Source organism: Papio anubis, unplaced genomic scaffold (genome assembly GCF_008728515.1).
Source record: "Papio anubis isolate 15944 unplaced genomic scaffold, Panubis1.0 scaffold46, whole genome shotgun sequence".
Taxonomy (NCBI): domain Eukaryota; kingdom Metazoa; phylum Chordata; class Mammalia; order Primates; family Cercopithecidae; genus Papio; species Papio anubis.
Window position 1 is genome coordinate 138,204 of NW_022164783.1, and position 25,851 is coordinate 164,054.

Genomic DNA, 25,851 nt, shown 5'->3' on the forward strand with positions numbered 1-25,851 from the left:
TAAATAATGTGCACATAAAACTTTGAAAAAAATAAAAGCTACATTTTAAACAGACGCTACAGGCTTTTAAAAGAATAGCAGAAAATTTTTCCTAGAAAGATGTGACTCTATTTTTAAAAGAACCAACTGAGTTGAAACACTATTATTGTTGAAGAATTTGACCTAAGTGTAACCAGGGGAAATACACATTTTGAGGATAAAAAGGAAATCTTTAGTTTTCCAGATTGAAGGAAAATGATTACAAAGGAAAGAGAAGATAGGCATCAGATTACTAATTTTATTTAATAATTCTACTGCTTATTTCCTAATCATTTGTGGGCATTCAGCTTTTGTGTTTGGACTTATAAATAAATAAAACCAGTTCCTGGATATTTTTTAAAATTACAAACAAAATCTATGGCATATGAAATCAGGGAGAAAACCAAAATACTTTTTTTAACTGAAAGGATCTATGGCATACAATATATACGTTAGAAGAATGAGAATATTGTTATATTTGAAAACATTAAAGAAATTAATAATATTCTGAAAAAAACTACCAAAATTAATTTAATATAAAACTTAAAAATTATAATAAATAGGCCAGGTGAGGTGGCTCACATCTGTAATCCCAGCACTTTGGGAGGCCAAGGTGGGCGAATCACGAGGTCAGGAGTTCAAGACCAGCCTGGCCAACATGGTGAAACCCTGTCTCTACTAACAATACAAAAAATTAGCTGGGTGTAGTGATGGGTGCCTGTAATCCCAGTTACTCGGGAGGCTGAGGCAGGAGAATCACTTGAACTCAGGAGGCAGAGGTTGTAGTGAACCAAGACTGTCCCACTGCACTCCAGCGTGGGTGACAGAGTGAGACTCCATCTCAAAAAAAAAAGTATATATATATAAAAAATAAGCAAAGATAAAGATGTTTAAACAGACAGCTGTGCCTCTCTCAAATCTCTGGCATAAGTTTCTCTTATTGGTGAGATTTTTAAAACTTTAAGAACAAACAAAAAAGACCATTACAAATGTCTATAAAATTTGATGAACATAAAATAATGAAAAGCTACACAGTTCCAAGCAAGTATAAAAATGACACAAAACCTGCAATATGCAGGATAAAAACTTATAAACCAATATCATTTATAAATATAGATATAAAAATCTCAACTATAATTGTAAATGAAATTTGAAAGCTAACTTAAAGACCTGACTATTATAATCAAATAGGGATTATTGCTGGGAGGCAAGGGCAGATTAGCACCAGAAATTACAATAATTTTAGCAATATGCCAAGTAAGAAAAATCATATAATCTTATCATAAAAAGATAAAAATATAGCAGATAAAATTCAATACCCACTATTTATAAAACATCTTCAAGTAGTGAAAATAGAAGCATGTCTCCCTCAACATATAAACATTTGATTTAAATCAAGAGGCAATATCATGCTTAAAGCTGATGCCATTAAAGACAGTACTAGTAAAATCAGGCACAAAACAAATATATTCATAGAGAGGTTCTGGCCAGTAAAAAGAGGGAGATGGAAAAAAAAGTTTTATATATATTTTAAGGGAAATAGGAAAATTACTACTATTTAAAACAATCCATTGAAAAAAGTATTTGAGCTAATTTTTAAAATCAATAAAATTGCCAGATAAAGATATAGAACATTTCACAGAGGATGAAAAAATCCATTCCCAATAGAACCAAAAATATAAACTACTAAGATAGAATCTTAATGGGAAATGTGTGACCTAGATTGGGAGAAGTGGGGGTAGAAGCCTCAAGTGTTTTACTGAGAGATATAAAATAAAATCTGACTAATGGAAAGACTCAGCATGTTCCTTTATGAAAAGTCTAAATATTTTAAGGATGCCAATTCTTTCCAATTAACATATTATGCTTTAAAGCAATTTCAATAAATATCCCAATAGGGGTTTTATTTGTTTGTTTGTTTGTTTGTTTAAACTGGATCCAATTATGGTAAAGTTAATTTGGAAAAATAATCAAGTGTAAGAAAATTTAATTATATTAAAAACATAAAATGCGATGAAAGAAGCCCTTCACAAAACTAGAACACAAAGTAAAATGTCAATAATTAAAACATTCTGGTACTGATGCAAAAATAAACAGCTTAACCAAATCATAGAATAAATAGAAACTGGAAGAAAATACAAGATTACCACTCAATAGAAAAGGAATGATTTCTCAACAGGCTGGCATCCAATCTGGTTGCATAAGGGCCCCAGAGCAGCAGAACACTTTGGACACACGGAAGGGGACATTTTCTTAGCATGACCTTACTAAGTGGGAACTTGCACACCATCAGCCAAGTGCTGCTACACATCCTTCCTTAACATGTTATCTAGCTTCGTTTTCACCAGAATAGCTTAATGAATCAGAAACCAAACTCAACAGAACACTCTGACCTGGCTTCCTTGATCCACCTCTCTCAACTCTGCTTCTTCCCAGCACTGGGCTTTATCTCCCAAATTCCTCTCTATCTTGTCAGCCCTTAACTCCAACTCACCCCTTTTGACTAACTTGCACTAATAAAACAGCGTTGTCATAACTGGGTAACTGTTTATATTATCATATACCACAGATAAATTCTGAATAAGATACATTCTAATGAGATAAATTCTGAACGAATTAGTTGACTAAAAAGAAAATTAGAAAAATTAAAAGTCTAAAAGTGAATATTTATGAGAATTCTTAAGATATGAGGTACTACGCTATAAAATGATGAATGTGTTACAAAGTAAAAGATCAACAAGTACAACTACCTGAAGACCTAAAGTGTTATATATCTAAAGCAGAGTGTAAAATAAAGCAAATAACAGGTTCACAAAACCTGATGAATAAAGCATAGGATGAATAGTATAATTATATAAAGAACTCATAAAATTATTTTAAAGCACTAATAATATCCCGATAAATATGTAGATAAAGGGCATGAACAGATAGTTCATGTAAGACAGTATACTACAGTATTAGTAAATATTTATAAAAAAATATTCAATTCACTTAAAGAAATAGAAATTGAAACCAATTATTCACCTGATTTTGATAAAAAACTGGTAATACCCATTATTGATACAGCCTCAGGAAAATTGATATTCTTAATATTGCTAGTGGCCATAAAATTATTACAATATATTTGTAAAGCAATTTGGCACTCTTAATCAAAAGCTCTCAAAATATTTTTAATTCAGTAATTACACTTCTGGGAATCTAGCCTAAGAAAATAATCTGATGCCTGGAAAAATATTGATACATGAAGATGTGCAACTCAGTATTATAACTGCAAAGACATGAAACTATATAAAAAGTAAAAATAGTAAATTATGATCAGCCCACTGGAATTACATTTGAAGCACCAATCAAAATCATGGTTACAAGAGTTATGTGGTAACATGGAAAATATGCATAATTTTAGCTGATTACAACTATGAAAAAAACACAAGGCAAAGTACTATAAGGATATACATACTAATATTAATACTACTATTAATAATAATACATTAAGCACCAACTCTGTGCCAGACACTTTCTACATTCTTTCTAATCTTCATACCAACTCTAGGAAATAGAGAAGCAGGTAACAAGGTAATAACTAGCAAGAGCTGCTGGCATCTTCCCTGGAAGGCACAAATGTACCCACATCACCCTTTACCCGGCTAGTTGCACACAGTGCCTTCTGCTATCCGTGCTCTCCAGAAATTGCTCTCAGCTGAAGAGCTCAAGATCACACCTCATTGCCAGGGCAAACTGTACCCAACTTCTGGTCATTGCAGAGGTATAAGGAACCAGATCCTTTGTCCCAGCTGGGGACAATGCCAAAAGGCCATCCCAGCCTCTGAGCTCTTTCTTGTGTGGTTGGCTGGGGCCTCTGTTAAAACTGCACTGCAGCCCAGATTCTCCTTCTACTGATCCCGCTGCCTACCCTACCCCGATGAGACTGATCCTCAGAGTTTTTTCTACTAAAATCCCTACACACTCATCTCTGTCTCAGAATGTGCTATTGGAGGATCTCAACCTACAACAGGTACTACCAGGAAAGGTCCAGGACAGTAGACACTAAAATAGAATTTGGGAGTCAGATCAAGGACACCATCAGGGCAGGTGGAGGAGCACAGACTGCACCTAGCACAAGTTTGCTGCACAACTGCTAAAATGTTCACAAGTGGTGAACTGGGGTGGTATACCGGTGGAAGTGCAATAGTCAGCTGTTGAGGAAATATAGGGGAAATAAGGATTTAAAGAACAATGGAATTGAATGGCTGTTGCTGGTGACAATTGAAACTGTAGAGAAAGATGGTGATGGTGATCATCAATTAAAAGCTGGATGAAAACCAGAAGGCTTCCTTGGCGGATGGAAAGAAAACTGACAATCAGGACTGAGATCCAGAGAAGGTTAAGTTCTCAACACAGGCAAAATTGGGGCCTTGATTGGGAAAGAGTGGGACCCTGACATGATGGGGTCAACTGGGTTGGTACACTAACATGTTTTGATCCCTAGATTCCCCTGAACCATTGGACCTGCAAAGGTGTCCAACTCTTCCCTATTTAAGGTGAGCACTTCCATTACTTGCAGATGATACAGAGGCTTCCCTCACCAGACAGTGTATTCACTCCAAACCCAAGAATGTGTCTCTAATTTTCCTCATGCCCAACAAACAGGGTCAAGTCAAAATATAACCTAGGATTTAAGGCTAGAAATTATAGTAAGAAACGAGAACTAATAGCCTATGCAAATGAAAGGGACAGAAGAAAAAGAACTTATAACAGTGGGAATTCTTTGATTCTCTTTGCATCTCTACATCTGAGGGTTTCTATTGCCCACTAACTTCCACTGCCCTCTCCTGCTTATCCTATGACTGGCCCCTGGTCCTTGCCTTCCCTATCCAACTTACTGATTATTTAGTTAAAAGGCACCCTTCCTGCCTGCCTGCCAGCCAAAATCAAGTATTTTGGTCCAAATCTTGTGCCCACACCAGGAGGGTACAGAGCCAGACCAAATAAAGGCGATGCATGGCACTGAAACTTAGCTCTTTGGCCCATGGCCCTCCAGCCAATGCTCTGCAGATCTGGTCAGGAATGATAAGTGTTATTGGCAAGTCACAATTATGGGACCTAATAGTCCATATCAAGTAGTGTTTACTTTTTGAAAATTCATTTTCCTATAAATCAACCTAAGGTTGCATTGAAACCACTTAAGATTGCATTTAAAATAATTTATCATCCATACGTTAACAGTAATGGCAATATTTGTCTTGATATTTTAACATCAATGTAGTCTGCTTAAACTATTTCAAAGGTTCTTTTATCCACTATTTTCCAGTGCTATGTGATCCAAACCGAGATAACCCTCTACTATCAGAGATTGCATGAAAATCAAAAACAAAGAAAAATCAATAAAATATCTTGGGGGTGGTTTCAGAAGTATGACATGCAATGATACTACTTTAATGTTAGCATAGCCTGCATTAGGCCGGGCACTGTGGCTCACACCTATAATCCCAGCACTTTGGGAGGCCAAGGCAGGTGGATCACCTGAGATCATGAGTTCAAGACCACCCTGACCAACATGGAGAAATCTCATCTCTACTAAAAATACAAAATTAGCCGGGCATGGTGGCACATGCCTGTAATCACAGCTACGTGAGAGACTGAGTCATGAGCATCGCTTGAACCTGGGAGGCGGAGGTTGCAGGGAGCCGAGATTGTGCCATTGTACTCCAGCTTGGGCAACAAGAGTGAAACTCCGTCTCAAAAAAAAAAAAAAAAAAAAGGAATAGCCTGCATTACAGGAGAAATAAATTTGAAATAACTGGTACTTCTTAATTTTCTAATCTGGCAACTCTCCTATATGAATTATTCTTTTACATTTTAATTTTTTTTTACATCTCTTTTACTCATGTACATGCTCAACCAAAATGACTTATTTCTAACTTTGGACAGTAACTGCTTTCAGAAAATGTAAAGTTGTTGCAAAAGAATAGGTAGCTAAGATTCAGAATTTTTCAATATGGGAACTTGTATATTATGTGTCCAATACTTCAATTTAACTTGGTTATGATACTAAAACCATTTCTCACTGCTCTAACCAGCTAAGGAGATCATCTGAGCAGCAGGGAGATGAATACTCAGGTGTCACATGGGAGAAGCATCATTGCTGTAGCAGCATCCATCTTGTTTAAGCCCTCCAGCACTAGAGATTTCACATACATGATATACTTTTTGCTCATAACTGAGGTGGCTAAAGAATTGGTGCTGAATATATAGCATCAGCAAAACAAAACATGATATATTTTATGCTTGCCAATAAAAGAATAATCTGTTCTTGGTCTCTAGAAAAATAGAAGTTGGGGAACACCTTGATTCAAAAATATTCTTCAACATCTTATAATTTCCATTTAAATTGTTAGAAGACAGCACAGTTAGTCTATCTTCCAATATAATCTTTAATATATCTTATCTGTGAATATGTGTTGGAAGTTGTCAATGGAAGAGTGATCATCTAATACCTCAGCTGATAATTGATTTATCTTCCCTTAACCAAGTTGCATAAGCTAATGAAAACAAAAGAATATATAATTGCCATATACATGTATGTACCTAAAACATAGCCTTGAAATGACAATATTATGGGGATAACATATGAAACAAGATCTATGGTTGAAAATATATTTCTCTCAGAAACTGATAACATAGAGAATAAATAAAATATAAAAAAATTTAATAACACAATTAATAGAAGTTTATACCAAATGTAGAACATAAATTTATTTTGAGAACAAATGGAACCTTCAGAAAAATTATCTAGGTACTGGACTTCAAAGAAAGCTTTTATAAATTTTAAAAAGTTAACATTTTATAGTCTATTTCTGTGACCCCAATGCAGATATCAATTACAAAATGATAGATTTATGAAAACTCCTATATGTCTATCTCATACCTTTGGGTTAAAGAGATGATCATATGGGGAATTATGAAATACAATCATTGCTCTTATACTATAGTTTATACATTTCTGCAAAACTACCATGTCATGGAATTTCACACAATAAAAATAACAGGACGCAAGGAGAAAAATAAGTAAGGATTTATAGCAGGCAAAACTTCTATGCATGGCTCCTAATATCTTATGCTCTAATTTCTGGTACCTCTGAATTTAATGATATATCATTCCCATAATTCTGACATGCTGCATGGCACAATGGACCTTAAAGTGGGAGATTACCCAGGTGGGCCTAATTTAATCATATGAGCTCTTAAAAGGAGAGAATTTTCTCTGCATAGTGGCAGCAGACAAACATAGAAGATGAAGTCAGACAGGTTGGAAGTGTGAGAAGAATGACATGAGCCACTGCTGACTTGAAGATGGAGGGGGCCCTGAGAGAAGGAATGTGGCAGCCCCAGGAGCAGAGAGCAGAGACCAACTGCAAGGATATGGGGATCTAATTTCTACAACAGAAGAAAACCAAATTCACTAACCAGTGAGCATGGAAAAGGACCCTTATCTCCAGAACTACAACCCCAAGGAGACCTTGATTTTAGCTTGGTGAGACATTAAGCAGAGAATCCAGCCATACCATGCTGGACTTCTGACCTATGGAAACGTTTGTGTTGTTTTAAATGACTATATTTGTGGTAATTTGTTACATAGCAACAGAAAACTAAGGAGTGAGACAATAAAAATATGTACAGTTTTGTAAGTAACATGCTAAAATAACTAACACATTCGAAATTGCTACCCAGTTTAAACTCCTTAAATACTTAATAAATATTATAATATAACATGTGTTTTCTTTCATTTTTGGCTATAGACTTCCATACATCTTTATTAGATTCTACCTGTTAATTTTGTTATTCAAACTATTGGCACCTTTGCTAATTTTTTTGCCTGTTGGACCTATCAGTAAACAAAAAAATGAATTGAAATCTCCCAATGTGGTAGGGGATTTATCGGTTATCCCTATGGCTTTATCAACTTTTGCTTTATATATTTTAAGGCTATTTTGTTAATTGCATACATGTTTAGAATTGTCACATCCTCTTCTTGATGGATCAAACTTTTTAAAACATTGTATGTTACCCTTTCTAACCCTAATGTTGCTTTCTTGTTTTAAAACCTACTTTTTCTTTTTCAATGGTTTTCTTTTGGTTAATATTTATCCAGTATATCTTTTCCCATGCTTTTATTTGAAATTTTTCTAGTTCATTCTGTTTTAGTCTCATAAAACACATAAAACTTTAGGTTTTTAAACCTAATCTAGTAATCTCTGTCTTCTAACTTGGGGATTTAGTTAGATGATTTATGTTTATAATGAGTATGCAAGGATTTGTTGCTATAACTTTAGTTTCTACTTTCAATTTACTAAATTGTTTAGTTTTTTATTAGTCTTCTTTCTTGCCTTTTAAAAAGAAAAATTGATACCTATAGCACTTCCCTAACAAAATAAGACCTTTATCCTGTTCTCATATCCCTTGGTCTCTACCCACCCACATTCTCATATTCCAAACTTCCCTCTCAGTGATACTACATAGAATTTTAGTAATGAATTATTAAGCATATACTTTCTCTTTTCCTTTTGCTTAGCTTTTCTTTAGAGTCAAAAAATACCCAACCTTTGCTGAAATACTTGATCATCCTTATTTTATATATCTCTTGCAATATCTGCAGGATTTGTTTCTCTACTGATTTGAATACTTCCTTCCAAAGTTTTTTCAATATGGATCGTTGTGGTTTAAGCCCCATTCACAGCCTTGTAGGCCTGAAAATACTTTTATGTTTTTGTATTTAAATAATAATATGTCTGGATACAAAACTTTTTGTTTAATATATTATGGGTCCTTATAAGAGAAAGACGGGAGGATTAGATACATGGAGATGCAGAGAGGAAGGTCATGTGAAGATGGAGACAGAGATTGGATTCATGCAACCCCATGCCAAGAAATGCCAGGGATTGCTGGAAACCACCAGAAGTGAGGAGAAAGGCAAGGAAAGGAGTCTCCTTCAGAGCTTCCAGAAGGAAGCGACCCTGCTGACATGTTGATTTTAGACTTCTGACCTCCAAAATTGTGAGAGAATAAATTTCTGTTGTTTTAAGGTACTTAGCTTATAGTTGTTTGTTAAGGCAGCCCTTGCAAACTATTATGTAGAGATTAGCATCTGTTAATTGTTTCTTCCCATGAGACCAGGCCATAGTTTCCTGGTTCTTAATATGTTGAGCAATTTTGGATTGTATCCTAGATGTTGTAAATATTAAGTTGTAAATACTCTGGATTATGTTATATTTATCCAAAGAGTATAGGCATTTTTGTTTTAGTACACTACTAATTTGATTCAACTTAGACTAGAAACTATCACACTTGAGGTGGGGAGAGAGCATTCAGACCTCAGTTCCGTTCTTTAAGCTTTAGCTGTATTATGCTTCCAATTTGTCCCATGCATTCATGAAACTCAGCCAGAAACTTGGACTGAGTTTGAACACAGAATTTGGAGCTTCTCTTTTTTGGTTCTTTTCTTTTCAGGGTTTCCCCCTCATACTCTGGCTGCCCTGGTTGATCTGAGCTCTTTCAAGTGGTTCCTCTGTCCAAAACTTCAGAGGGGTTTGTTTTAGAATTTTAGCTGCCACAGAGCCATGGAACTTACTCTATGGAAGTTGCTTGCTTTGAGATTCAGCACGTCTCTAAAATCTACTTATCTGACTTCAGTCTTGAAAGCCTTCAAGGAATTGTTTTAGAGAGTTTGTCTAGGATTTATAGATTTTGTTTATGGGAGAACTGGCTTGTTAGATGCCTGCTTCTCCAAACTTAGAGCAGAACTTAGCCTCAGTGCTTTTTTAAAACTCTTTAGGTGATTCTAATGTAAAAGGTAGAAAACTGCTGTTGTAAGGTTGAATCTAGGCTTGATTTAGGAGTGGAAGTCAATAGCCATGTTAACAAGCCATCTACACAAGAACTGGAAACCAAGATAGAACAGGGGCTCATGCTCGTTTGCCTCTGGTTCAAGAGCCCAAGCTCTTAGGGACTCTCTTATAATTGGTTGAAATCAAAAGAAGTAACTTTAGTTTCAAGACAAAGTAATTATGTAAATATTTTATCCTTTTTGAGATTAGGACTCAAGATTCTGTGTTTCCCTCCTTTAAAGCCAGTCTGGCTTGATATTCATTTTTTGAAGTAATGTAAACCATATATTTATTTACATTCATAGTCCCATCACACCATCCATTGAAAAACAAGAACAAAAACAGAAGCCAACTTAAGCCTTTTATAAGCAGATATTCCTCCATGAATATCAGCAATCTGTATTTACAACTATGCTGTTCAGAGCAGTGTGGGCAACACAGTGTTTGACAGAGTTAAATCAGTAAATGCTGCATTTAACAAATGGCTAGTAGTAATTAATAGCTTCCATGTGAAATCTCATATTCTTAATAGTAGAAAGAATCTTTCCCAAATCCCCTAAAGGCAACTTCATCAACCATTATTTCCTTTGTCACTTAAAAAGGAAAATAGCCTAGGCAAACTCCAATTTGAAGCTGTTCGTCTCAGCCCCTGCCTTGCATCAAAATTGAAAACATAATTTCCAGCCCATCTTCACAAATGGAATTGTTGTTATTATTCAGTTTTCCATATGTGAGGAGCTGTCACCTCTGTCAACTTCAGCACATCTCCATTTGTGACTCCAAACCAGACTTACAGGTCTGAACACACGCTGTGCATCTCAAGTGAAGAGGTAATTTCTCTCCTAATGCACCAAGAGCCCTACTGATAAGAGCCAAGTCCCTGGCTTGAATATTTGCTCCTATCATCTCCTAATAACATATTAATGCATCTAATGTCCTCCACATATGCCAGACATCTCTGCTTTTTGGATATTTCCTGACAGGAGATCCAAGTATTGTTATTACTTAGTGCCAGTGGGATGCCACTTAGGATAAGATTATATTTGATTTTCAGTCCTGCTTCATGGTAACCAGCCTCTGGCTGCTATAGTTTTGCTCAGACATCCTCTCTCACCCTAACTATGACCATGACTCATCCTTTCTTACGTAGAACAAAGTCTATTCCTCTGTAGTTTCTATCCATTCCAGGGGCTCACCAGCTGGGAATAGACAAACAAGATTTGGCATCAGAAACCACCTGAGACCCAGCAGATAACTTCAGGGGTGGGCGTGGAGGTTGTTACAGATAGCCCACGCAAAAGGCATCAACTAATAATCTTCCTAAGCATAATAACAAAACCAAAACAAAACACAGTGAGTATTTCCAAATTCTAGGAGTGAAAAAACTTATCTCAGGAGTGAAGACAATTTTTGAAGTTATGGGTCTGCTGTGGGTTTTTTGCAAAGAAGGAAAGGGACTGAAACAAAGAACTAAACTGATCTGCATGACAAAGCAGGTCATTTGGAGGGAGAAGCTATTGCATCATAAACTGAGTGGAGGGTTCATTGGGATATCAGTAAGAGGAAGTGCCAAAGGAGGCAGATATGTGGGGAGGCAGAGTTGAAGTAAGAGAGAAGATGAAATGCAGGCGGGGGGTTCTGCTCTAAATGAATTAAGGCATTGGCCCTTCCCATCACATAGGATGGTGCATGTCACTGATGGTCTTCGGGAGCAGAGCATCTGAACATGTCTTCATTTCCCATCCCCCTAGTGCTCCCTGGTCCTCAAGTACTCAAGTGTGTTAGACACAAGAGTCCTGGGATGTGGTGGGGAAGCCTGTGCCCATACTTGGGCTAATGAGTGGTGGGGAGGACAGTGTTGCTTTTGCTCTTCATCTCCTGTGGTTAGCTTGAAGTGGCAGCAGAGAACCTTGAGAGGATGATGGTCTCAGAGCACCAGCCACAAAGTGAAAGGAGCAAGTGCTGGTGAGTTACAAAATGACAAGGAGCATAAAACAGACTACTCTTTCCTCTAAAACAGTCCACCCTGGACTCTTCTATGATGTGTCTAGGAAACAGGAAGGGAGTGATAACTAAGTTATACTGAGTACAGGTGGTAAGCAAGGATGTGTCACGGGAAGTCAAACATGGGATACAAAAATCTGAAATCAGACAAGGAGGGCTCAGATGCATTTTACCTAACTGCTCACCAGGTGCTACAAGGCTTTTATTGACTCAGCTGCTGGTAAGTTTTCTCTTGTCTTGAGTTCAGATACCATCTCTTCTTGATGTGTTTGCAAAACAGCCTCTTAACCAGAAAAGACATCTAACCAAGGCAAAAAAAAAAAAAAAATTAATTAAAAAAAAAATCATCTTTCTATATAGCAAGATCCCTAGCCACTGAGTTCTTTGAGAGCAAACAATATTTAACCTCCCCTAGCAACTCTAAGATTATTGAAATTCAACCCTAAAGAAGCCCCTCAAAGCAATCAGTGCAGAGAAGCAACTCTTTAGTTTTCCTTCAAAGGCTCTCTGAAGCTAACAGGCGGACGTAGCAAGGACAGATGTTCTAAAAAACTGCAAGTATTGTCAGGGACTTTGACTCTAAACTGGTTAGAAATAAGAAGGGAGGCCGGGCGCGGTGGCTCAAGCCTGTAATCCCAGCACTTTGGGAGGCCGAGGCGGGTGGATCACGAGATCAGGAGATCGAGACTATCCTGGCTAACATGGTGAAACCCCGTCTCTACTAAAAATACAAAAAACTAGCCGGGCGTGGTGGCGGACGCCTGTAGTCTCAGCTACTTGGGAGGCTGAGGCGGGAGAATGGCGTGAACCCGGGAGGCGGAGCTTGCAGTGAGCCGAGATCACGCCATTGCACTCCAGCCTGGGAGACACAGCGAGACTCCGTCTCAAAAAAAAAAAAAAAAAAAAAAAAAGAGAAATAAGAAGGGAGTTAATGTTTGTTGAAGTCCTACTTTGGGCCAGACTATGTCAGGCATTTTCACACACACTTGATCACTCTGTCCTTACAACTCCTCTTTAAAGTAGGCATTATAAGGAAAAGGGGGCTTAAGTCAGGAAGGGAGCGCATTGGCCTTCAGGTCTAACACCAAAGCCTATGGTCTTTCTACATTGTCATCCTGTTTCAGAAGGTGCACACATCACAAAGGCACAGCTCAATGACTGTTCACAGGACATGGCGGTATCTCTGGATGACCATAGAATATTCCTGTGGTTCCAAGCTGAGGGTTGCGAACTTTTTGTGCATCATGACTTTAATTGAGTGGGTCTTGATCAACATTTTTTAAATAAAATCAAATAGCATAGAAAATATTACAGTACCTTGCGCAAAGTGTAGGTAAGAAATAATTTGTGAAAATGTGTATGTGAAAGAGTTTATTTCAAAACACTTCAAAGACAGTTAATATAAATTAAGATAGAAGCTATTGAATAGCAATCTTAGGACATTTTATGGGTCTCACAGTGTTCCTCATGCCATGGAAGTCAGCAAATATCTTGAACCAATCTGATTCAAAGAGAGAAGCTTAGAAAAGAATGCCTATAGCCAAAATTTCTGCAACATCCCAAGCCCCACATTACTAGTTCCAACCCCCATCCAACACCTTCCCATAACCCCTGTGTCCACGAAGAGGAAGGAGGAGTGGGCAGGTGGACCCCATCTATGTTGGAAAGCTATGTTGGGCAGGAACCCCTGGTCCTAGAAGGCTCTGACCTCACCTTCTCCACTGGCCATGAGGGTCCTTATAGGCCTCATCCTGCCATGTGCCTGACCCTTTGATGTTCCAGATAGGCCACAACCAGTCACCACAGGCCTAACCTCAAAAACTCTGACTTTCATATGCCAGGTAGGAAAAAAACAGATCACCTTCCCCTTTCTCACCAGTGACCTTTCTGGCAGCCACTGGGCAGAGTGTTTATCTAACAAAGGTATCCCAGCTTTATCTGGACTGGCTAGAAGCACTCTGCAGGTGTTTGTCCTGTCAACACTTTCCTGCCTTGAGACACTCTCTAGCAATGATGGGGGAGGGGGATACTTTGGAACACGTTCCATGCCACCCTCTCCAAGTTTATCATTAATTCTGTTTAATATGACACCTCTGTGTGCTATTATAACTACAGTAAGCATTTGCCTTCCATTCCTTCCACACTCCCCATTTTTCAAGCATCTCTGAGCAAGGCTCTTGGCAGTAGATATACAGTATTGGCAGAAAACAGAGGAAATGATCCTTGCTCATAACAGTAATTCCTCACATTTATATACAGCTTCATAATTGACAAAGCACATTCCGTGCTTTATCTCAATTTATCATCAGTACAGTAGGCACTAACCTAACACTCAGAATTCTTAGAACCTCAAAAATCCCAGAGGCTAAGCAATTTGCCCATGCTCACAGGGAAGTAGGCACTGGAATTGGAACTGAAGCCTGACCCTGCTAACTCTAACAGGGCTCACTGCAGACAAGCCCACCATTCTGGGGCCATAATAACAATAAAAATCACTGACACTACAGAGAATGGGATGGGCTCTGCTCTCTGTTGAGCATGGTCCACAGAGCATCTAATTTGTTCTTTGTAGCAGCTCCCTAAGGAGTATTATTTGGCCCATTTAGAAGGTGAGTTAAGAGAAGCTTCAAAATAGTACGTGCACTTGTCCAAGGAACCTAGGCTAGAAAGGGGCCCAGCTGGGACTTGGGCCCAGGCAGATCATGTTCTACACCTATCTTATACTTAGTCCTTCCCTAGTCCTATAACTCATTAGATTCTCTTTACATTCTTCAGGCTATTTACGGTAGGTGTTATTATTCCTTTTTACAGATGAGGAATTGAGGCCTAGAAGAAAATGTTGATAGACAGATTTTCAAGGGTTGGAAAGGATACCAAAGGTCAATTATTATTATTTCACTTCTTTTTTTTTTTTTTTTTTTTTTTGTAAGAGACGAGGAAATGAGCCTAGAGACAGGCAGTAAATCTCCTATGTCACACAGCTCATTAGTGATAGAGCCTGGATGCAAACTCAAGTCCCCTGAGTCAGTGTTTCTGTCTCAGAAGGCTTCTCCAGGTTCTCAGTGGGAGAATAGCATTTCTGTGCTATTGATTTAATTTCCCCGAGCCTCAGCGTATTCGTGTGTTCAGGTTGCCATAAATAAAATATCAAAAACTGGGTGACCTAAACAACAGACATTTATTTACTCACTGTTCTGGAGGCTGGAAGTCCAAGATCAAGGTGTTGGCAGGTCTGGTTTCTCCCAACACCTCTCTCCTTGGCTTGCAAATGGCTATCTTCTGGCTGTGTCCTCACAAGTCCTTTTCTCTCTTCACACCTGTGCTCCTGCACTCTCTCCCTCTTCTTGTAAGGACACCAGTTCTATAGAATTAGGGCCCCACCCATTATGATCTCATTTAACATTAATTACCTCTTTAAAGGCCTATTTTCATATACTGTCACACTGAGGGTTAGGGCTTCAACCTATGAATTTTGGGGGGAACATAATTCACTCCATAATATTCAGTTTCCTGATCTCTACCATGGGGACACTGTTATACCTCTCACTTACCACCCTTCCAAGACTATTGTGAGGATTAAGTAAATAAGAAAGTATCTGACACTATGCCCAGTCAGGGCAAAGGCCTGATTCATGGAAGTTTGCTTCTGCCCTGCACTCCAAGTTGGGTAGACAGTGGAGGATGGAGGATGGAAAAAGCGCAAATGCAACACTCAGAAGCCAGAGTCTTGCTGGTGTCAGGGGAATAACAAGTTATTGAGAGTAAGAAAGCAACTTACTGTTCGTTATGCTTCCAATTGCTACAGTTGGCATATTATATTAAAGACACTTAGAGTTGGAGAGAAGAAAGCTGCTTTGCAGGCATAAAGAACTTCACAGCAGCAGAGATTTTAGCATGCTTCATGCTGATTGACAGGATGTCTTCTCTTTAAGTGAGAGGCTGTCAGGCACCATATTGTTAAGAGCTTATCAAATTTGTACACAGGATATTCTTTATTGCATCATTCCCTCAGATCCTTGCAGTATTTATGTAAAATCAAATGGAGAGTCATGCTAAATACTGGACACTATGTGACAAGATCTCCATGTCTCATCTTTTTAGAGACCAATGACCATATAATTTGCACTACAGGAATGGTGCAAAACCAAACAGGGCCCTTTCTTGGGTTTTAATGCTTGTCTAGGTGTCCTTACTCTCTACTTAAAGGAGACAAATACAAAGGAAAGATGCACACCAGTGACAGTAGACACATTAAATATTTCTTCAGGGGAACTATGAAGAAATCATAAAAAAGGGAGGTATAGGTGCCCATGAACCAGGGTTCTCACACCAGCTCAGTCCCTGACTGCCGTGTACCTCAAGTAGTTACCTAAACTCTCAGTTCTCAGTTTGCTCACTGGCAAAATGAGGTGGCACGCTGAATGATCTCCAAGGCACCACCCAATCTGAACCATCCAAACAATGCCAAGAAGATCATTTCCCCACACCCGGGACTTTCTCCTTCTCTCTGTGTATCCATCTCAGTTCCTTCTCCACTCCCCATGGTGCTAGAGTCTCCTCTTGAGCCCTGAACTCACTCCTGGGTGTCAGTCCTGTGTCTCCAAGGGATCCATAGAAATCCCCACTATCACTGAACTGCAAGAGGCTTAAACATGGATTTCAATCTGTTTAAGTTGTTTACTCAAGATGAGACAAATCCATTGTCCTTACAGAGCTTAGAATCTCTCTAGCCTGACTGAAGTTTGCCATCCTTACAGCCTAGTGGCGGCAATCCTTAACTGCCCAGCTTCCGTATGCCAGGAATAGTGAGAGATTCAGAGAGGTCAGGCAGCCTCTGCCCAAAGAGGGCAGGCCAGGCAGAAGGTGGCAATGCCACATCCTCCAATTCTGCCTCCAGTTCTGTCAGTGGAAACCACCGTGGAATAGAGGGAAGACCACAGACCTTGGATTCAGATAGGGCTGAGTTTGAAACCTGCTCTCAGCACTTCATCACTTCTTTAATTCCCAAGGACTGATCGGGCATTACCTCTGTATCACGACATTTTGAAGATACACAGATGCATAAGACACTCCTGGCTTTCAAGAAGCTCTGCAGCCAGCTGTGTGACCCTGAAAAGAATCATCGACCTCTCTGAGGCAGAACTTCTCCTATTTTAATTAGGATACTATCCCCCTCTTAGGGCTGCTGTGAGCTAAACAGGATAAATGGAGCATGAGGTTTCTCTTCCGTACTTTCTCTCCCTTACCAGCCCACGCTGATTTCCCACTGTCTTCCCAGGGACTTCAGGCCTGATTACTCTCTGGCGTTGCCACCTTCTGTCTGGCCTGCCCTCTTTGGGCAGAGTCTGCCTGACCTCTCTGGATCTCTCACCATTCCTAGCACACAGAAGGTGTGCCGTTAAGGATTGCAGCCATTGCGCTGTAAGGATGGCAAACTTCAGGCTCGAGAGATTCTAAGCTCCCTGGACAACAAATTTGTCTTTTCCTTTTGTCCTCAGTGCTAAACACCTAGCCCAACCCATAGTGGGTACTGAATAAATAATAATTTTCATCCTAACTCAGAGAGGAGCCTGGATGCTCACGGTTCTTCATTTAAATACAGGAGCCCTCATCTCCCTCTTGCATGTGTCAAAGAAAATGAACAACGTGATTTAGATGAACAACAGGGAAGCCAACGCAATTCCCCCAACTTCCCATCACAATTACTAATAGACTCATTCCTTCATTTATCCCTCTCTTATATTTTCATTGTTCCATAAAGAATGAAATGTGCTGATGAAAACTCACAAAGGTGCTGAAGCCAACTGAAAAGGCAAAGAGGGGAAAAAAAAGATTTTTAGGAAAGAATGAAGCACAATAGCAGGAATAATAAACCAAGACACCAGGAAAATCTCTGCCAGGTGGCCACAAACGGTTTTCTATTTCTGTCCTTGTCAAATGCCTCGTTGGATGAGGCCACACACAAATACTTCCGCTCTGACAAGGGATACTTTGTGAGCAGAGTCCTTCATTAGTTCTGCTATATCAGGTGAAGTTCATGTTCCTCTGGGCAGTTTTATTAGCACTTGAAATCCCGGAAACCCTTAAACCAAGTCACCATCACACTGATCATTATTAGCATTGCTCAAAGTACACATTCTGAAAACTCATATTAAAAATGCCCTGATCATTTCCAACTAAAGAGTTTTTAGCCCAAGGAACTTGGCACATCTGCTTTAGAAGTCAGTCATCTATGAGAGGCTTTTCTCTCCTGTATAATCTGTAGGCAGAGAGCAATAGCCCAGCAGGCTTTCCTTTATCTTTGGAAAAAAAGAGTCAAAATTACATTTATGAAACAATCCTTAAAATAACTTGGAGAACATCTGGTTCTAGTGAGTGGTTCAGGTCAAGATGACAGTCAGCAATTAGTTAACCATAGGAAACAGATGGATTTTCAAGTCCATTTGTCAAGAATTATTTGTGTTAGGTGTCCCTGCCTCCACGTTTCCCTGTCTCAACTGGAAATATGACAGTGGCAGGGGAGAAATCAATGTGAACAATACAGGACCAGGTGGTCATGGTAGAAGACATGTACATGAGCTGGGCCTCAAAGGCTGAGCAGAAACTGGATAGAGGGAGGAGAGGGAAAAGCATTAGAGGGGCTAGAAAGTAAAGAAGGACTTGGAGTAACCCTGATTCACCCAACTGACCTTCTACCAGATGCCAGATGGGCAATTCTAGAGACAAAGGGACAGAGGCAGATTATCCATGATGCTGATAAAGCTCAAGGTTATATAATTTTTATAAAATTTGCAAAAGATAGTTTGACTTCAGTTAGTTTACTGGTATTGCTTCCTAATCCAATTTACCCACCATGATCTTCCCCCCTCAGAATTAAAGGCTACTGGAGGAATCTTGGGCACTTGGAGGATGTAACTTCTGGGAAGCTGAGTTAGGGAAACACATTTCAGTTTAGCAAAGTCTTTTTATGTGGAATGTGGTCACTCCCAAGCATAACTGAATGATCACTGGCCATGGGCACCTCTAGGAACAGTCCTAACATCATCAGTTCAAGGAGTATGGGGAGTTAGTCCATGAACCAAAAAAGTGAAATGCCCTGAAATCTTACAGTTCACACAGGAAAGAAGCTTGATTGATGTTTTCCCAAACTTGATGAAAATCTTAACAATTTACATGAATTCGTGGTGAGAGAGCTCACAAATCACCACCTCCTTGGGACCAAGTCACTGGATTTTTGCTTTGTCCTTTCGGGGAGGTCAGGGTTCTCTGCTGTTGTTTCTTGAGGGTATGCATCTATGTCTTTGCATTGAAGGATCAGTATGTATTCCAGTTTTCCCTATCCATCTTGTTGGGTTTTTATTGGATATATTCTCCTAGTGAATCTTTACCACTATGTCACTGCCTCCTTTTTGGCTCTAGGTGATACCTTAAACCCAGGTTCGCCTTGGCTCCGGTAAATGATTAGAGCACTTCCTGTCCTGAATTGGCGAGGTCCCACAGGCATTATCTCAGCAGGGTGGGAAGACTGGTTTAGGGGTTCATGCCCAGGGGACCAGCAGAACGTACCTCCTATGGCATGGTGCTGCTAAGCAGCCACTCTGACGAGGCATCTCATTTGGCCAAGTTACACAGCGGATTTTCCAGGATTGGGGATAGTCATCCTACCTTCTCCCTTTGTCTCTGGCTGTCCTCGGGGACAGTTCTTTCTCCCTTCAGACAGTCATGATGCTTTGTGGGGTAAGGGCAAGATAGACCTCCTGCAAGTACACCCAGGATGGTGGAGAAGCTGGTTGACCACCTCAATCTCACTTTTTCCAGTGTAGAAACCAGTTGGCGGGGAGATTTTCCACATGCTTGGTGCTGAGCAGAATGTTGGGGAGGAATGTTGAAGTTGTGGAGGTCCAATTATCCTATTGTTTGCTCACAGTTGTATTATTTCTCTGGGGCCCCAGGAACTATCTCATTCTCATAGTTGAGTCTGGGTTGTTGCTGATGAAAATCCCAATGCTGTATATTTGTTTTGAGTTTTCTGTGGAGGAGAGTGAAGCCAGCTTGCTCTATGCTGCCATTTTGGGCTGGTCCTTTAAAAATTTATGTGATGAGTTGTGAAGTTGAAGGAAACTCTTCTACATCACAAATAATGAAAATAATTTTCAATCAACTATGATAAAGAACAAATTATCCTTCTGCTTTCTCTGCAATATTATAAGATCACTATCCTAGGAAAAAGTAATCAGAGTATGAAACCAAAAGAATATAAAGGAAAGAGGTTTATCAGTTGATTTATTGATTAAAATAATGAACAATTTCCCCAAAGTTTGCGATGTCTGGTATTTCCCAGCTTTTAAATGTGTAAGTTGTTATGATTTCTTCTCTCATTCTAAATAGATATTTTTAGGCCTAATTTTATATTCTTTTTCTTAAAGTGAGCGCCTCCCCAAGATGAACAGAATAACACATGAAATGTGTTACCAAAGAAACACAAGAGGGATCTCCTATGTAAGCCTGGGATGCTGGAAACAAAGGCCACATGGGGAGAGAAAAGAAGAACATCTGGGCAGGTGTCCCCTAAAATGACAGGGCTTGGTGTGGAATAATAGTAGCAGGAGTCAAGGCTACCCATAGCAGACAGATCTGGGGCTGTCTTATAGCCCAGGTTGGTGGTTGGGTTCTGTTTTACCCATCACAAGACATTCTTCTTTTGTTCTCAAGTAATCAAGGCCTCTGAGTTCTGCAACTTCTATCCATGTTTTCCTCTCTTGCTGTTTTCTCTAGGGCATGTTTTCACTTGCCAAAAATTTAAAAATAAATGTAATCACCTTCTATATTAGTAGCAAATTATATGCAACCAATATACGCTGTTCTAACATTTGTCCCATTATTAACACCCGTGAAGTGAAACACCTTTTCCTCAATGTGTCCTCACAGAGGACCTCTGTCACAGATCTGGCATGTATCCTTAAATGACATCCTGCCCAGTATCTGTGGAGGCTCTCCTGAGAAAGGACATAAGGACTGCCCATTCACCTGCCTTCTATAGTTACAACCTAACTTCCTCATGAACATATTGCTGTTGATTCAAACATCTTCATTCTATAGCATGCCCCCCTAAAAGTAAAACAAACAGATAATCACACATTATCTCTTTGTTTAATTTTTTTGGGGGGGGAGCATTTAATAGTAATTACATTTCGGCAAGCATTTTCTTTGTAGAAGGATCTTTAATAGTGTCTCCGAAAATGAAAAAAGAACATTTATTATGTACCTACAGTGTGTTGCACCTTGTGTAAATACTACATTTATTTCTCATACCAACCTTGTACAATAGGTATCATTATCCCTGAGAGATTAATTAACTTGCCCAAGATCACACAGCTAGCTAGAAGTAATTGGATTTGCCTGACCTGAAAGCAATGCTAGTGTTAGCACTTTCATCGACTTTCCTCTCTACCCCTGTCTTCCTTACCTCTCTATTTGGGTTTCTTTACCTACAAGTGGTTGAACATAAAATAGTGTCACTTTGGGGAATGTTCCCTAAAAGTCAGGGGCAGCAGATTTTTAATTTTCTTTCTCATTGGCCCACACTTAGTGAAGTCAAGTCTTTGAGTTGATCTTCAGTTGAAAGTATGGAGGAAAACTTAATTTTAAATCAGAATTTTGCCAAGAACAAGCCTACCTTTTCAAGGCTCACCCAACATTCAGTGTTGACAAGCCACCTTTTAAAGGGAGCTGGAATGGCAGGGTTGAGACATTCTAAACCAGGCACCACAAAGGCTCCTATTAAAAAGGAAGAACAGAATCCCCTGCCTCCCGCTGCAGATGCCATTCGCTCCAGGGACTGGATGTCAGAACAAGCCAAAGCAGGTTTCATTCATCCTTGTCCAAACCCCAGGGAGCCAGGGCACTTTATTCAAGGCAGAATATTCAAAGTCTTCACCATTTGCCTCCTCGGCCATCTCCCTCCAGCCAGGTGGCCAGCAGATTCTGATTGATCCCAACAATGTTTCTTCTCATATCTGAATTTCACAAGCATGTGAGAAGTCTCAGGTGTGAGTTTTTCCCCTACTGCTTCTAATAAACCAGGTCCTCACACTTGAAATAAAGCCCGCATCAAGAGACTCTCCCTGGCTAGCCATGCAGCTTCTCGGCAGGTGATTCCACTCTTCGGGGGCTTTCAGAACTTCAGAATCTATAATCAGACGCTTGGAATGACAGCAAATGAAGTGACCCCAGAGGAAATTTGCTTCCCCTTTTGTGGGATGTTAGCTGCTTTAGAATGCTCAGAGGGACACTCTTCTGGCTAAAGGAATCTTTGGGGGAATAAGAACTGAGGAAGATGGGGCCAAGAGATTTCATTATTGCTGGCAAGAAGTGCAGGTGGGGGGTCCTGCCTGGGAGGACCCCTGCTGTCCTGGGTGCCACACTTCTAGAGCTTTAACAACCACAGCAGACCCGTTGTGAAGGAAAGCCAGATGATCAAGGGTAGGCAGCCTCTGTTGTGTTAGAAAAGGTATTAAATGACACAGCTTCCTCAGTCTGAAAAGATCAGGACTCAGAAACAATCCAATCAAAGTCTCTTCAGATAATGATTAAGAGGAGTGAGAAGTTGTACATGGCCTTGTTCAGCTAACCCTACACATGGGGACTAGGGAGCAGCCTCCAAATTGGAAGGAAGCCATTTGGGAAAAATTGAAAGGAAATGTAACTTTACACAGCAGGTAGGAAACTTATGGGACTTACTAGCCCTTGAGGTGGTACAGGCCATTTATAAATAGAATCAAAGCATGTTTAGAAGAACGTGTGAAATAAGAGATCCATTGTGGACCAGTGAGGGAAGTCAGGATATTTGACTAGGGTTTGCCATGATCTTTTGAAGTTGACCTAATAGATGTGTTGTTATCAAACACAGCACAGGTGGATGACATTCACAAACACGACACACATTCCCATGGGTATCTCCAAATTTTGGCCTCTGCCACTGGCAAACCACGAGCTGTACCTCTACCCTTTATTACCTAATGAAACAAGGATACTGAAATGCATGAGAATCAAAGTAACCTAGTGTGGCTATAACCTGAAATTTCTTAGCGAACAGATGAACTCCAAATTTCACCTCAAGTGTTCTCTGGGCTTTTGTCCTGCATATATATTCTGTCTCACTTATGCAGCCATGGCTGTGAAGCACACCAGGATCTCAATGATAAGACTTCAGGCACAAGAGAGTTAACTGAGTCTGCGCAGAGATTGTAATGCTCTAAGAGGGAAGAAATCATGGCCATGGAATTCATTACTGTTAAATTGACACATGCGCAAAATATTTAATTAACTAATTATCCAAAATAGATTTTATCCCTCACTTGCCAAGCCCACTGAACCTAAGGGATACACAAGCAGTGGCAATCATAATGTCCAAGAGGACCTGAAAATTTGAGGGTGTGATTTGAGCTGAACTTGGTCTATGGGGAGACTGCTTAAATAGGCAGAGTTCCATGTCTGCTAGCAATTTCCACTACAAACAGATTCTTCCAAATAGGCACAGAATCATTTCAGTAGCTAGGCTTTCAAGCGCAGCATCCTGGTCCCCTGAAGAGGCTAAAAGGAACAAGGCAGGGACTTGGGTACCAACTAGATCATCAGACCACCGATTTGATCTCTGGATGTGATGATGAGCTGAAAAACTCACCAGAACTAAAAACTCTTTTTAAATGGGAAGATTCCAGGGTATCTAGATCTAAAGGCTCAAAGTGAATAAGGTTGTATTGATGAGCTCCCCAAGGCAGATGAGATACCAGGTCTGCAGACAATTCCAGACTGACTCAACCACCCCAGTAATTTTCTGAGACACTGCAAGGCATGGATCTCTGTACTCTCTATGACCATGTACAAGTCTCTTAAACTTTCTTTAACTTGGTTTTGTAATCTTTAGAATGGAAATCATAAATAGTACTCTGCAATGTTATTCTAAAGATTATGTAATATATCTATGAGGACTCTTGTATAGCCCCTCGCATATCATAGGAACTTAATATATGTTGACTATTATTATTTAATGCTTCCCAACTCAGCTAGACCAGGCACAGTGCAAGTGCTGAGACCTTGCCCTGGAAACTCATACAATCATGAAATCAGTTCCACAGAACTTAACTGGCTTAATTGCTGACATCTCTGATGGCTATTTTGTCATTGACTATACCCAAGTCAAAAACATAATGTGGATCTTGAGACAGAGGGTAGTTAGGTCCTTCTAGAACAGTGAAAATTTAGCAGGTTGTTATGGGTTGAATTGTGTTCTCCAAAAATTCATATGTTGACATCTTAACCCCCAGTACATCAGAATGTGACCCTATTTGGAAACAGGGTCATTACAGATGTAATTAAGAGAGGCAATTTTGGTTTTAAGGTGGCAGAGAACATGGCTGAATTGTGTTCTACTGTTTGTGGAAGGTAGAATTTGTAAGTTGTAAACGTGGCTATTTAGCTGAGGAGATTCATAAGCAAAGTGTTGAAGGTGTGGCCTGGTTTCTCCTTGCTACTTACACTAAAATGTGAGAGGAGAAAGATAAATTGAAACAGGAGCTGCTAAGCAAAAAGAAATCAGAATTTGAAGATCAGGAAAATTCGCAACTTAGATATAGTACAAAAAAATTAAAAAGTATGCTCTGGAAAAGCACCAAGGGTGTGGCTGAACAGGTGTTTGCTATAGAAACTAGGTGGACCCAGTCAGCCATCTCAACAAAAATGTTGCCAAGTTGGATGGAAGAGGACAGAGACAGGAAAAAAAAAAAAACAACGAAGGAAAGATGCTGGACTTCTGGGCTTCTATGGGCAGCAAATGGGCTTATAGAGATGTCTGGTTACAGATATATGTCATCTTTCAAGAAGAAGGAAGAAAGACCCCAAGAGTGGGGCCACCTCCTTGGTTCCGGAGGGAGAAGCCACCTCCTCCATTCTAAATGGCAGAACCATTACCTAGGGTGGAGTGGGTGAGGTCGCTGCCCTGGCGTGCCTAGAGGATGGAACATTCAACCAAAGAGGATTATCCTCAAGCCTTAAAATCAAATAGAATTTACCCTGCTAGGTTTCAGGCTCACTTAGAACCCATAACCCTTATTTTGTCTTCTGATTTCTCCCTTTTGGAATGGAATATCTATCCTATATCTGTAACACCATTGTATTTTAGAAGCAAATAACTTGTATCACAGGTTCACAGACACAGAGGAATTTTGCCCCAGGGATGAATCATACCCTGAGTACCACCCAGACCTAATTTAGATAATATGTGAATGAGATTTTGGACTTTGACTTGATGCTGGGATGGGATAACTATATTTTGCATGTGAGAAGGAAGTGAATGTAGGGGTGTCAGAAGGCATACCGTTATGGGTTAAATTGTCCTCCCCACTCCCCTCAAAATCTACATGTTGAAGTATTAACTCCCAAAACCTCAGAATGTGACCTTATTTGGAAATTGAGTCATTATAGATATGGTTAGTTAAGAAGAAGCCATACTGGAGCAGGGTCCCAAGACCATGGGAACCCACCTCTTGCATCAGTGTGACCTGGATGTGAGATCTGGAGTCAAAGATCATTTTGAAGCTTTAAAATTTGACTGCCCCGCTGGATTTCAGACTTGCATGGAGCCTGTCACCCCTTTGTTTTGGCCAATTTCTCCCTTTGGATTGGCTGTATTTACCCAATACCCCCATTGTATCTAGGAAGTAACTAGCCTGCTTTTGATTTTACAGGCTCATAGGTAGAAGAAACTTCCCTTGTCTCAGATAAGACTTTGGACTGTGGACTTTTGGGTTAATGCTGAAAAGAATTAAGACGTTTGGAGACTGTCGGGATGGCATGATTGGTTTTGAAATGTGAGGACATGAGATTTGGAGGGGCCAGGGGCAGAATAATATGATTTGGCTGTGTCTCCATCTAAATCTCAACTTGAATG

The 25,851-nt window shown here is 39.7% G+C and overlaps 1 long non-coding RNA gene across 6 annotated transcripts in view; it reads right to left on the minus strand.

Annotated features, from left to right (window-relative positions):
* Positions 1–25,502, minus strand: part of LOC110743691 — a 74,766-nt gene extending 49,264 nt beyond the window's left edge. For 5 of the 6 annotated variants that reach the window (XR_002523079.2, XR_002523076.2, XR_002523080.2 and 2 more), the window contains exon 1: positions 19,569–25,502. This is a non-coding gene — a long non-coding RNA (uncharacterized LOC110743691). Of the gene's footprint in view, positions 1–12,076; positions 12,591–19,568 lie in introns of those variants that run through there. The other variant, XR_002523078.2, reaches the window with a different exon arrangement.
* Positions 25,503–25,851: the final 349 nt, after the last annotated feature.